The sequence below is a fragment of the Phalacrocorax aristotelis genome, chromosome 4 (genome assembly GCF_949628215.1).
Source record: "Phalacrocorax aristotelis chromosome 4, bGulAri2.1, whole genome shotgun sequence".
Classification (NCBI taxonomy): Eukaryota; Metazoa; Chordata; class Aves; order Suliformes; family Phalacrocoracidae; genus Phalacrocorax; species Phalacrocorax aristotelis.
Window position 1 is genome coordinate 11,573,813 of NC_134279.1, and position 14,256 is coordinate 11,588,068.

Below are 14,256 nucleotides of genomic sequence, written 5' to 3' on the forward strand. Positions count from 1 at the left end.
AGATTTCAATTCGGTTGATACTGAAGGAAAAGTGAGATCTAAATTCGACTTGTGAGATTAATAAGAAAACTCTTGAGGTGCCAGAAAATGCATTAGGGAGGAAGAAAAGAGCTAAGAAGAAGGAAAAAGCTCAGTCTGGATATTAGAGACGATTGAATATGGAAGGAAAGCAGGACCAAAGGTTACATCAAAGAGAGTTTAACAATCCAAAACTTAACTAGCCACGAATGAGTACAGCAGATCGGCTGAGTAGAGGAGAAATTAGAAGACAACAAAAAAGACTGAAAGAAGATGTTTGATGTCACCTACAGCAAAAAAAAAAAAGGCTGAGGTCCTGACATGCAGAAAAGCGAGGGCCAGGCAGATGAAAGAATTCAGTGAAGCACATACAAAAATAAAGAAGTCGTAAAAGGTATTTGTTCAAAATGTAGAAGAGAACTATCTCCACTAAAACTTGACCATCTCCACTCAAAATTAAAAGGGAAAAGCATAGAAAAGCAGCAAGTCCAAGTAACATACTAGTAACATTTCCTAAGTAGGTGAAGAGGTTGTTTCTGGCTCTGTTGAAACTTGGCAATGGACAGTTGATTTTTGTGTACAGTCCACAAAAAAAAATTGTTTTACTTGACATTTTCAGCTGAATTGTATAGACCTATGATTTTTCCACTTCTAGGAAAACTTATTGTATTGCACAGTATAAAATTATGAAAGAAATATCATAGCATTACCTTAAGAATTGAGATAAGAATATATGTAACAAAATATTGAAACGTTAGTAAGAACTCAAGGTAGTGTGTATGCATTTTAGCTTTAGTCACACGAGTAAAAAAGGCAGCGTGCAGGGTAACATTAGATGTGGAAAGGAGATGTGAACCAAGATCATCACAGGTAGACAGACAGACAGACAGACCAACCATGAGCAATTCGTAGCTCTACTTGTTACCTTACGTAGGATAAAACAATTTTGATGAGAAGTATCTACATTTACCTGAGTTTTATAGATAGTAAATGAGTAATATATATGAATATGCTAATGTGTATGCTAATATATACTAATATGCTCCCATTCAAATAGCAGCTCTTGCTATCTTCAGCTAAATCTCATCCATTGCTTTAATTCATTATTTGCCACATATTACCGTATCGGACACTCTAATCATACCCAAATGTTTGGTAGATTCCATACACTGTTAATGCAGAATTTCTGGGTTCTTGTATGTTTCTTTTTTTCCCCCAGTTTCATGTATGTTTGCAATGATTAATTCCTCCTAAATCTACTCTAATACTTTACATTTTAACATGGATGTTAACCTACAGGCTGTAATTGCCATGACCTCTAGTCCTCTTTCTGAACATAGGCAGTACTGCTGGGATTCTTCAATGACCTGGTAGATCTGCTTGAAATCTTCATCACTGGTTCTGCAATCCTACACACCAGCTCTCTCAGAATTCTTGGCTTGAGATTTTCCCATTCTTTTACCTCAGTTCATTCAACTAATTACATTATTATTCTTTTTGTCACGGTAATTTCCATAACTTTGTTCCCAGTATCTCTCATGCTCTCACGCCTAGCTCAGTTGTCCACACTGAAAACTGAGGCAACATATTCATGAATTTCAAGGGTACGCAAACCTCTCTGCAAAGGTATCGACATCACAAGGTCCGGTTGTATATGTTATCCCTCTTTGCCTTTTACAGTCATACCATTAGCCTGCAATAAATTCTGCACCATCACTTTGTCCTTTAATTTTTCTATGCAGGGCACATAGCTCAACACCTCCACTTTATCGATACTCGCCCTCCAACATGTCGCTGGTAACTCTGCTGCTTCCAGCCTGATGCATTTCAACATTAATTCTGTTTCTTCATATTGCTCCCTAGGCTCCTGGAATTTCTACATAAACATTACTAATTTGTTTATATTATGATCGTTTTTCTCCCTCTGTTTCATTAAGAATATGTTTTCTAGCTTTCAGTGATGACATACACACCATTTTCTGTGGCCAAGGGAGATAACCGGAATCTGGGGAGACACATGCCTTTGCTAGTCGGTTTTGGTTAATCTTTTGTCAGTGTCAACAGCAGCCTCCAGTTTCTCTGGCCCACAGTTGTGTTGCAAGTTGAATACACATGATTTCTGCTGACAAAGCCTTCAGAGCAGGTGATCTGACTTTCTGTGATTTCTGCCAAGATGTTTGAAAATATTTTTTTTTCCCTTCAGCATAAGAAGAATTATCTAATGGTTTCTGTTAGTACCTTTTGATTCAATCTCTGCCAAAGTGTGTTTATTTGATATGAAATAATACTTTGCACTTTGGTCGTATCTTCTGCTAGAGCAAGTCAACTTGCTTTACAAATATTTATTAGGCTTCCCAACGCTCTTTCTGATAGCAAAATGTAATTATTTCAGTTAACAGACAGGTTAAAGCAGCCACATAGAGAAGCCACAGAAGAGCTGCGTCTAAAACTCAGTCCTCTGCTTTAGCTGCGAGAAATTATTTGCTCTCTGGTTTAACTTGGCATAGCTGGGTTAATGTTCCTCCAGCCGATGTCAGCGTCGGTGCCTGGGTTACCTGCTAAGGTGAATGTCATATTAAAGGATTTATGAATAAATTATTCCTGTACGGTTCGTTAAGCTTTCTCTTAAGATCAGATTTATTCGCTATCCATATTCAAGCACTACTGTCTTTATTAGATGGTTTTGTCTTCATTCCTAGAAAACAGTACCAGAACCTGGAGGTTTCCCAGGACTCTGGATATACAGATTTCAGCTATAAATATATAAAGGAAAAATGCGGGCCAGCAATAGTTCTTTCTCTTAAGCTCACTCTTCACCTCACAGTTATAAATATAATCCAGAAGCCAATCTAAAAACCTAATAAAATGTTAGAGGAAAATATAAAATATGAGTATAAAATTCCAACCCATGGAATGCTGTATATAATATCAAATAAGCAAACTGTCTGTTGCATGTAGTAGTTCCCTCCTCCCTATCCCCATCCGAGGCTCTGCTCCTGTGAACTGGCAGATAAACAAAAAAGCAAACCTTCGTGTACCTGTAACCCTGTTCTCAGGCATCTTTTAATGCCTGATGAAAAGCATTTACTTGCTAACTGCTTAATTATCCAACTGAAAGTCTGTTAAGCCAAAATAATAGACTGCAGACTTTGGGGGGATGTGTGTGTTCTTCTTTTAATTGAGTTTTTGGCAGGTAGAAGAGGTAAAGTTGAAATATCCAAAATATACCTGTGATGACGTACCCTGGAATGAAAAAAAGGGAAGAGAAAAATAAAAAGCCTACCACGCTGATGGTACCATACACCAGGTAAAGCACAATAATGTACTTTGATGATTATGCTGTGACGAATAAGAGGGGGAAATTGCAGTTGAGTAATTTTTAAAAAAGATGAATGTAAAGGATTTTGGTCTGTGGAAAACTGAGATGAGAACACCTAGTGAGCTTCATTACCTTTAGATTTATGCAGATGGTGAGTGGGTTTATTTCAGAGTGAAGTTTTGGACTTCTATGCCAAAAGTTCTCATACATCCTGGTTTTGGCACCCAGGAGTTTTTTTAGGATATGGCCCTTATGGCAGGAATATGAAATTCTTACTCATGTTGCATCGCAAACTATTGCACCAGACTTTCACCTTTTTCTACGTATTCCATAATGTGAGCAATTTCACTGATTTAATGGCATGTTGCAGTGCTTTCCTGTTGGTGGATATTTACCTTCCACCGTTTGGGGTCTTAATGAACTTAGCTCAAATGTTTTGGAGTGAGGTGATGCTCAGTGTGAGTAGGAGCATCACAAGATGGTTCATTCAGTGCATAAGTCATCAGAATGTTTTGAAAAATCATGTAAGCAGCTCCACAGTTATGTAAAAAAAAAAACCACCATAGAAATGTTTTGTCTCTGTGATTACTTTTTCTTACTAAGGAGTCACCCTCTGCCTATTTATGAATTTTTGTTTTACTTTCAGGCATTTGTTTTCCTCTGTTCTAGTCGAGTTGCTTGGGAAATAACTTCATAAAGGTTTTCTGCAGAAAAATAATTATTAGTAAGGAATGCAATAAGAGATTACATGTGGAAATACACACACATATTTTCTACCCACGTTTAAGTTTCCTATGTCTCTGCAGAGAGCGTCGCCTACATCTGATTAAGGAGTTTTATTTGTCTGGCATCTTCTCTCACATACTGTAGTGACTTCAAGTTTGTAATCAGTGCAGAGCTAGTGGGCAGTCTACTCTGTTGATAATCAGCAGAGGAAGGCTAGGTACTGAGAATTTGTTTCCCCTTCAGAATTGTCTTTTAGCTGAAGATGAATTTATTATCAACAGCCTTTTGGTAAGACTAAAATAGTAAAATAGATGTCTGTGCTTCATGCCTTTGATATGTCTTCAGAATCTTCATCATTTAATCCAACAGTAACCTAGCTTGGTGGTATATTTCTTTAAACACCTGTTTACATGTTTTCACTGGGCGTTATTGACCTCAGTACTTCCATTTTATGGGCGTTGATAAATAGGAACAGAAGAAATTTGTCCTTTCAGTTTTTATACCCCAAGGGGATCACCAAGAAGTCCATAGCCTCACTAACACGAGCACATCCCCATGGACTTGATGATCCTGGACGTCTTTTCCGACCTTAATGATTCTATGATTCTATAAAGCACAGTATTGCTTTATTCTGTGTTCCATAATTTGGATGCATTTGGATATTGATGTATTTGCTTATCTTGAATTGTAAAAATAATAAATACTGTGAAATCTTAAGCTGATAGTCTGTGAACCTGAAAATAAAAAGAGAGGCTTGTTTTACATATGGTATATTTCTGTTGTTTGGATGGTTTTCCAGATAACCATCTGTAACAGAGAAAGGATGGCAAGAAAACTGATTCCTCATACTTGGTTGCCAAGATTCATGAATATCTGCTTAGTATGGCATGTTGCCTAATCAGAGGCTGGTTGGACTCTCTGTCACAGGTTTCAAACAATAATGTGTTTAGAGCCTGCCTTTGGGATCAATCTAACAAATTTCTGCACATATGATCAAACTTTCTGTAGAACTGTATCTGCTAAAAAGAAAGAAAAAAATAAAACAAGGAAGCAGGTGAGGAAAAGGGGAAGGACTAATAAAACACTGTAGGAGAACAGAAAGCCAATTCTGACCGCCAGCAAAACCATACTGCTTCCGGGCAGTTCAAATCTAGGGAGATTATTTGGGCCAGAATATAAATGTGTGAGTAACAGGTGATAATAAACAATAGCACCAAGAGGGACCAAAATCGATCACCTGAACTTAAGGCACGTGTTACCCAGTAAACTTAGTAAGTCAGTAAGGTGCTCGATCCAAACCCTGCTGAAATCAGGGCAAAGGTTCCCTAATATCTTCAGCAGGCTTCAAGTTCCGTAGTACCTTCTACACAAAAAATAATCCATCTAGATATAGTTGTATCTGATCCAGAAGAACACATATCATGACAGCAGCAGTAAAATCCAAGGGATCTAGCAAAGATCTAATATGGCAAAAAAAAAAGTTTCATTACTGAAATACAGTGGAAATTGGCAAATAAGCTTTATCACAAAACAGAAGTTTGTTTTAAGCCCAAATAAGTATAGTGACCTATACATAATTGTATATCATTATTCTTGTATAGTGCTTTCTTCTTTTTTTTTTTTTGCTTAGATTGTGGCCCTTTTTAGTGAATCTCCTCTGCAGTTTTCTGTAGGTAGAGGTCTCCTTGGTGTTAAGAAGATTAATCGAGTAAAATTGGTATGCCTTATGTGAGAGGTGTTTCACAGTAAGTACAGTTTCTGTAGTTCTTATTTTTGCAGCATATAATAGTATGTAATTCCTGTTACGTAATAGCAAATAAAAATAGTGCTATATTAGCACTATTTTGATACTATGATGGGAAAATCATGCTGCGCATCCTTTCAATTAAGGTGATTATTTTGTTTTGCTAAATGGAGAGCATTTCCGTAGAAAATACAAAGCGAAAAAAAGATATAAAAATTCACATACCAAAAATCTCAACTCTGCATTCTGAAGATGCAAAATCCAAATGTGGAACATGCTATAGGCTGACAGACTTGCTGTACTGTTTGCTGTGTCTTATTTTCTCTGAATTTATCCCAAACAGCTTTCGGAACTCTTGCTAGAACTCACATATTTTCATTTAAGGCAGCTGATTCCTTGTGACTGGGCTGCAACAACTCCTATATTGCTTTTCCAGCAATTTCACCCCTGACTTGTGCAAGAATCAGAATTAATATTATACAGTGGATTATCAGAGAGTTAAAGAGACAGTGAGCCCTCTCAACTTTCAGGGATGACTGCGTATTTCTGAGAGACCCAAGTCTTCTGTCATGCTCGGGGTCTCGCAACAACAACCAAAAAAACCCAACAAAAACCTAAACCGACAACAGCATAAGGTCAGTTTTTCCTCCTTAGTGGCTTCAAAGCACCACCTTTGACACCTTTTATCACCTTCTGACATCACTGAGGCAATTAAAAATTGCTATCTGTCAATATTTGATCGTTTAATCCTTTTGATCAGTCTTCAAGCGTGGATGATTGTCTCTGACCTTCACCATCCCTTCCTTTCATCTCCATTCTAGTGCTTAAGAACACTCCTGTACTTAGCCTGTCCTAACACTTAAAACTATACTTCACTTGTAAACAATGATGAAAAATCACTAAAGCAATCCTTTTGTTCACTGTGGTGACATTTCCTCTAATTAAATTTTCATCTCTGAGGGTATTTGGGCCTCTCTAGTCCATCTGGGATATGTTTGCCCTCAGCATTGCCTCAGGCCAAATGTATTTTTGTTGATACGCTGAACAGCATGCTATCCTCAGTGACTGTGGGTATTCCCCACTGGTGGTTTATTTAGAAGATTATTTCACCAGTTTCAAAGTACTTTTCCTGAAGTCTTTTTTTCCCCTTTCTTTCTTTTGAAAGGGAGAGCGCTGAGTGCCCCCCTGATGCCCTCTCTTCTATGAATCAATGTGATTTTATGTTCTTTTCAAGGAGGTTTTTGAACAGGCTATATGTAGACATACGATGTGAGAGAGGGGACTGCGCTTCCACAGAGGTCAAGTTCCACTCGAGGGACTTCCTCTTCATAATACATTTCTGTGGTTTGAGCATCAACCTCAGTTAAACTGATTAGGAAAAACTGATTTGGGAAGGGAATTCTGAATCGTGATAACAAAGAACAATAAAATATGACGTGTAGCAAGGAGCTTTGCAGGCCCCATTTTATTACTCCGTGGTAGGACGTGCCTGGCAGCAAGAAATGGTTTGCAACTCTTTTTACAATTCTTGTACCACCTCTCTCAGCACGTGTCTCGGCAGCCAAATTGCGAAAGGTCATTTTTGCACACATGCACGAACTATCACAGTGAAAGATATAGTTTATTGACTTAAAAAGAGAAAGGCATGGATCACTGCAAAATGTAATGGAAGTGTTTTCTCATTTCCATGCAGATAATAGAGGCCAATGGGATGAATGTCTCCATATTGGCTATGCATCATAGATGCTTTTCTAATTCTTTTGAGATAATAGAGTCTCATCCCAAAGAAAAGACCGCGTGAGTTCTTTCAGTATAATTGTTGATTTGACCGTACTACAGCTCTGGTATAATTTAGGAATATCATATTTCAGTAAAAGCTGAGGTTACATTTTCAAGGGAATCTGGTTATTCAGTGATTAACATTCTGAAACAATTTTATCATACCGAGAGACCTGGGCAAAGGTAGCAGCCTTCATTACCAGAAACTATCACTTTGCAAATTACTTCTCAAAATTCTTAAAAACCTACACAGTCTCTCTTTTTATTTGCCCCAACTTTTGCACTGAAATAAATGCAAGGGCAGCTTGCTGAGAGAAAGGAAAGGACATGGAGAAAAATAGGAACAAGCCACCTGTGCATTAATGACATTTTTTGTTGTTAAAATTCACGAAGTCTAAATAAAATGATGCTGTTTTGTATAGTTCAAGGTACCTGGACTAAACAAGGAAAAGGTGTGTTCCATTACTGCATTTGTTCATTTTCTTCTTAAAACTGCATCTGCATACGCAGACGGAAACTACTGTTTTACCCACCCTCCACGATACAACTAACTCAGGAAGGACAAATCTGCAGAGAAACGGGTCCCAGGGCTTCCCTTCTGCAAGTGAAAAGGACAGAAGTTTTTCTTCAGCAAACATAGAAATGCAATAGCACACATCTAGCATTAGACAGAAGAGAAGAGTTGCAGGAGCAATATACACCCAAACTGCATTATGAACTTATTTGAACTTTAAAGAATTGCAGTAGCTGTATCTCACAAGTAAAAACTGTCTGGCAGCACTGTTAGGCTTAATGTTTTATCTGGGGAGTTTAATCTACCTTTCAGGCATCAAGGGTGCAGTCTACCGACAACAAAACCCCTCCGCTTCCCTCACCAGAGTCCAAGCTCTGGTCTCTTTGCTTATAAAACGAGCAAATTTACATGTGTTAAAAAAATCATATAAAAGTTCTCATGCCTTTCTATCAGTTATTTCTTATGCCATGTAATCTCATCTTGAGGCAAAATTTTTGTTCGGATAAGAAATACTAGCAAACCAGGAGAGCCTTGCATAAAAAGCAAAGAGAAAGTATTTTATGACTGTTAAAAATTAAATGTTCCATTCAGGCAGTTTCTCCACCTCTTACAAAGGCCTCTTCTAATAAGGACGCCGAGTTGACTTTTTAGGAAAGCCTTGAGGAAATCCAAGCACCTTAGGAATCTCCAGAAGAAGATACCTCTGTCCTTCTGGAAACTTGTCAAAACCGAGTAAGACAAAGGCCTTTTTTACCGGCTCCACACAGTCCAGGTAGGAATGCACCTGGCACTAGATGCAGGCAACAGCTGTCTCACCAGCATCCATAATCTGTACTGGTGGCTTCCTGGCTCTACCTGTGTGCCCTGAATGCAAAAAGCATCTGTTTCACATTTATTCATTTACTCAGATGGCATTATCTACATTGCTTGCTACCTTTGGACACAAGACTCTCATTTATCATTCATAGTACACAGATGCTTACAGAGAGTAGAAGCTTTGGCTACATTACCTGTCACTCTTAGTATATTTTGTATTCATGGTGGGTAAATATACAAGTATAAAGCTGCCATATTGTGTATGACTATCTATAATGCATTAGCAAACAGTTGTTTGATCATTTATACTGTCATTCTTTGTGGTTGAAATGATGTTAGAATGAAAAATGAAACAAACTATGGGTTCACTCTCCCTGTTTCTCTTTTCTTCTCTCTGTCTCTTTTTGTGTGGTGTTGGTCCTTTCTAAGTTTTTTGGAAAATGCAGGTGATTTTGTCTCGTTTTGCTTCTCTTGCTATTCTCTTTGTACAATTATCATTCAGTACTCGGTCAGCTATTCAATAAGTTCACCAGTGCAGCTGGCTTCAGAAGAAGATGCTTCCTATTCTTTGCTTTCATAGGCTCATAAATCCAGCCTGCTGAGAATATTAAAAGGAGAGAAATACTCAGGCAGGAATAAAGCATATCAAAAAGAGAAAGTGAATGTAACTGGGGAAACATTTACTCAAGATTACATATTAAGCAATTTGCTCTTTAGTACTGAAGGAATATATAGAGAGAATATATTAACTGTACTTACCAGGAGCCCACTGCATCCATCAAATGCTGTTAAAACCGGCCATTTTTGAACAAGAACACTCTGTATACCTTGTATTGTTTTTAAAAGCTATTTTTAGTGCAGTAAATATTAAAGAATGTCATTGTCCCTTGCATGAGCTCTCACTCATTTTTTAGGAGGGCAACTTTGCCAGAGATGCTTGACTTAAGAACCCATTAAAATGAAAATGTACTCAGGAGCCTTGCAGGAACAGTGCTTGAAGACATGGGCGCCAAGCATGCTTGGCAGCCTGGAAAGCTTACAGAGCTCTCCTAACAGGAATGCCATCACATTAAAGAATTAGCATAGCCCCAGGCAACAGTCTTTTTTTTTTTTTTTTCAGTAGACGTGAATGACATTTTGTATCTGAGGCACATTTTAAAATATTCCTTATCTGCACATAAGTTTTTTATGACTACATTAAAAAGCAAAAGGTTGGTTTGTTCCTGTTGACATTTGTTCCTATTCCTCTCTCTCACTGGGCACTACACCTCAAATAAAGCTCTGACGTTCATGTCTCCTTCCACAACTTTCTCACTCTCTCCAAATATTACTACTGCCTCCTCCTCAGACTCTTTTTCTGCTAGGCAGAACCTGTTCTGTCATTCTTTCTAATCTCTACCAGATGCCACAAATTCAGCAAAACTCTCACAAAAATCCCTGTAAATGCTTTTACCTTCTCAGCAGTGCCTCCAGATTCACTCTTTGAAAATGGAGATAAAATATATCAATAAATACAGAAAGAACCTGAGCATCAGTATCTGAAAACCTAAAATGAACTTCTCTTTTCATTGACCCTAGTCTATGAGAACCGAAGTCAGGGAAAATTGGAGAAATAATCACTCGGCAGCCTCATCAATCAAACCAGCAGCTTAAGCTGCTAATTATTCCCTGGTGGGGATACCTGAGAATTGAGAATTACAAATATTTGGCTCTTTTGACCACTCACCAAGGAAACTCAGGTTATTGATTCCACGACGTGAAAATAATCCACCTAACACTCAATTCCTTCCTCCTGGGAAATCTTCGTGCATAAAGTTCTCTGAAAAATAACATATAACCAAAAAATATAGTTGCTGACAGCTAAGCTTCATAATATCCTAACGGACTCCATTTTGTCCAACTGCTTTGTGTATTTGCAACATAGAAAAAAAAAAACAACTGGTCTTTTCTCCACCTTAGTCAAAACCTCCGGGCAGAAGCAGCTTATATCTTTGTTCATTAGGCTGCACAAAGCCTGAAAATGTGGGGAGGCCGACTCAGGAAGCTGCAGTCGTTTCTGGTGTCCTACATACCCGTGGTGGAGTTTGCAATTGCTCCAGCCATCAGGCTGGTGCAAATTATCCTTTCAGTCTTTATTAATCACAGTCAGCAGACTAACCTCACTTCACTGAGCATGTTTACGTGGGGCAAGAACGTAGTCATGACCTGGGTTTGGTGGCTTGTTTCTCCCTGACGGACAGGAACAAGTAGAATGAGGTATCCTGTTTCCATGCAAAAGCTTCCTACAATTTATCCCTGACAAACTCCAGGTACAGATTCCCTCTTTAGAGACTCTGAACAGCTAAGAGCAGAGAGCGATTGAATTAGGTCAAAGAGCTGCTAAGCCACTTCGAGTGAGATCTTGAAAAGTTTGATATTTAGGCTGGCTTGGTGATTTCATGTAGGGGTCAAATAGTCTCTCTCTGACTTTCAGTCCACAATTCAAAATTTTATTTCATTGCTATGGTACACTTCAGGACACACTCCCAATTTTTTACCAAACTACGTTCCAGTTTTCAGCAACTGCATCCCAGATATCTAAACATTATTGCTAAATGTCTTTGGAAGGTTTGTGTCAATGTTATTAGCATTAATTTCTCTTTTAAAGCATGTGGGAAAACTTCACTGCTTGTCCCTAAAAATATCTGTGCAGGAGGTATTTTCCCCTGATGGCAATGGACACCTGCCGAACACTCAGAATCTGGTAATATAACTTTCATGGCACAGAGTCTGAGAAACCTCATACATCACTGCAGTCTTCAGCTTAAATCCATAAACACTCAGTAAAGACAGTTACAATAGATTTCCACACTTTCATAAAAAATGCACTGCACAATTTGGTATTTTTTTAAGAAAGCCCTCATTGCCTCACTGTCCTAAGGCCGCTTTGGTACAAGGATTTGTTATCTTGGCTGACAACTGCACTGAAGTCTATAATAAGAATCTCCTTCTTTCACTCTAACAAGCAAATTCCCTGTTTTCCGAGAATCCTCTCTAGGAAGGCAGTGCTGAATGTGTATCAGCCTTGAAAAGAAAGCCTATCTACACTGCCATTTTCACTTTTTATTTTTCTAATTTGCAACTCAGCTCACGTCCCACTCGAAGAAGCAATTCTGCGTTGAAAATGCTGCAGCTGGTTTCCTCCAGTGCTCCCCCTATTCATAGCAAGGGAGACAGTGGTGGGCTTACGCGAGATTGGCTTAAATGGGAAATCAATACTGGTTCCTCAGTTCCTATAAAAGAGCTGAACTGGGCTGGATTGGCGCCAAGGAGAAAAAAGGAGTTGAGTGGAAAAAACTGGCTGCCAGTGGGATAGGGACTCTGCTGCATACGAGGCTGCTTGGGTCTCTGCCACTGAACCCATCACAAGAAGTCTGAGATAACCTGGCTTACCTCCTACCATCTGTTTTTGAATGGACGATAAATATTGGAAAAATAAAAGTTGGAGGCTTTTTTTCCCTAGGCATATATTAGCTTACAAATACGTAAATGTTTCTGTTCAGCATCAGTAGGAATTTGTACCTTGTACTGTACAGTTACAAAAGGGATTGAAAACTTGTTCTGCAGATGAAAAGTGGAATCATTGGTGTGATTCCTTGTTCTACAGCTAAGGAGAAATGTGTGATCTAATTAGCAATTCCATCAGACATTGCTCAGTGATTGGAACTTAGTTTCACAGGGTCTCACTTGACAAGACTTTCTATTAATCTCTTGTATTTAAATTTTCTGTGGAATAAATCTCAATAAAATGCACATTTCTGAAATTTGTGCCTGTGCGCCATTTTATTTCAATAAACTTAAAAGAAAAACAATGATAATGGAATAACTTAGTTGTTGTGTTTTGCCAGGTGGTTGGTCCATTGGTCGGGTTATTCTTTAACCTCTACCAGTACTGTGCTGAAGGCAGAGGCATGTGCCTTTAGACTTTCTGTCATTATTCAGCAACTCACCAAATATGGAAGAAGGACATTTTTACTGAAGGTCCTTCCTGCACTGAATTCAGATTCTTGGGGAACCTGCTGTTCCCCAAGTAATCCCAGAGCCAGAGAGGCAAAGGGTGAATCTTATCGGAGAAAACACACAAGGCACAGAAATTACTTTTTATCTTTAATACCTTTGTGATTTGGGATTCACGAAGCTTTACAATACTGCTATAACCAGTAAAAACTGATGATTGCAGGCAGGGAACTTTGGGAAGACAACGAAAGAAATCTTTCAGCGTCAGGCACCACTGGATGTGTAACTGGAAGCCACCCCTGGTGAGTACAAGGAGGAAAGATGGGTTCTAAAATGAGGAAGGTAGCTGAGGAGAAAAAATATTTCATGTTAAGATCACTGATATTTAAAATACTTGATTAAAACACCAGCATCTGTATTGTTTAGGCAAATGGAAAATAGTTTTCTCTTAAGGTCTATGGTAAATCTTGTGAACAGTCAAATACTGCCTGAGTGAAACACTGCAAACTCTCTTGCTGCATTTTCAAGATCCCACTGTTCTAATACAGCAAAGATGGTTATCCATGCTCTCCACTCTTACACAGCTTGTACAATTTCCATAGGTCTCCCACCTTAGAGATCTTAAGGTTTTGTCTGGTATGATAAAGATCTGCTTACAATACTAACAAAGCTGTCAGCAATGAAATCTTGAGCCAAATATGTATGCTTCGTTTAAGCAGTTTGGATTAGGAGTCATTGCGATTACTCATGTGACCAAGGTGAATAACAATTACCTTCTTGTGTCTTGACAATCAATGTTTATTAATGTCTTTTCAGTACCTCCTGTCTGGAAGCATGGGGATGCAAACACTGTGAGCTATGGAGGGAATGGAGGATCTGTTGATACTCTGAAGAAGGTAAGGATTGAACGAAGGGGAAGGAGGAGGGGAAAAGAAGGGAATGGAAGGGCTTTATGTCTTAGAAAGCCTTGTTTTGCCACCTTAAATGCACAGGGGAAAGAGAAGAAAACAGCAGTATATCAGATCTGAGTTTCTTTATCAGGCGTCATACCTGAGAATTATTTGGTATTTCTACTCAATTTTATCCTTAAATTCATGTTAACCCTTTTGTTTTGGGGCAGGCAGGAAAATCCACCTCAAGTGTAATTGTCATTCATAGATAAATATAATACCACAATATATGAAATTATGTATATACACATGCAGGATTTGTTCCACTGTCTGGTTCAGTATGCACTAGCAGCATGGTGGAGCTGGGTTGGTACCTACAAAGTCTCAAGTGCAAGACTTAAATCGTTGGATGGCTTATCCAGCTTAGCATGTCAAAGCCCATCACCAACAGTGA

General features: G+C 38.5%; 1 long non-coding RNA gene across 1 annotated transcript in view; it reads left to right on the forward strand.

The window, feature by feature from the left end:
- Positions 1 to 14,256, forward strand: part of LOC142056070 (uncharacterized) — a 214,419-nt gene that overhangs the window by 12,510 nt on the left and 187,653 nt on the right. The window contains exons 4-7 of the long non-coding RNA XR_012660198.1: positions 1,970 to 2,161; positions 3,212 to 3,325; positions 13,136 to 13,214; positions 13,729 to 13,808. This is a non-coding gene — a long non-coding RNA (uncharacterized LOC142056070). The remainder of the gene's footprint in view (positions 1 to 1,969; positions 2,162 to 3,211; positions 3,326 to 13,135; positions 13,215 to 13,728; positions 13,809 to 14,256) is intronic.